Source organism: Penaeus monodon, chromosome 29 (assembly GCF_015228065.2).
Source record: "Penaeus monodon isolate SGIC_2016 chromosome 29, NSTDA_Pmon_1, whole genome shotgun sequence".
In the NCBI taxonomy this organism is placed as follows: Eukaryota; Metazoa; Arthropoda; class Malacostraca; order Decapoda; family Penaeidae; genus Penaeus; species Penaeus monodon.
This window is the reverse complement of record NC_051414.1, coordinates 9,716,066-9,716,492: the sequence shown is the minus strand read 5'-3', so window position 1 is coordinate 9,716,492 and position 427 is coordinate 9,716,066. Positions and strand designations below refer to the sequence as shown.

The 427-nt window shown below is 44.5% G+C and overlaps 1 protein-coding gene across 1 annotated transcript in view; it reads left to right on the top strand.

Moving 5' to 3' along the window:
* LOC119591727 (balbiani ring protein 3-like) overlaps positions 1-427 on the top strand; it is a gene marked incomplete in the record, with an annotated part of 83,966 nt that overhangs the window by 47,919 nt on the left and 35,620 nt on the right.

The window sequence follows — 427 nt, the reverse complement described above, 5'->3', positions numbered from 1 at the left end:
CCAAGGCGAAACGGAAGGTTAACAACGGATGTTCAGCCTTCGGTTACAAATGTTGATATCCTCCTCCTGCAACATGCCCTGCCACATCCACATGCCAGGGACAGTGTGATAACTTTATACCAAGTTCAACCTTTAATATAACAAATTGTGTCTGATACCTGTTTGAGTCACACACAGCCGTATATATGACATATCCATGACACTCTAAAACACTAGTATCACTCATAAATCCTCTTTCTCAAGTTGCGTTGAAATCTGCTTGAAATGGAATTGGCAGAGCTGTGTCCAAAGATTCCGATATTCCAAGATGCATATGCCACAGCTGCGCGACTTGACTAATGGTTGCCCACCGTCACACTGTACCTTGTAGCGTACGGGCAGCTCATCAGCCAATAAAACTAATCACTTACAGACTGGCAGCAGCAGG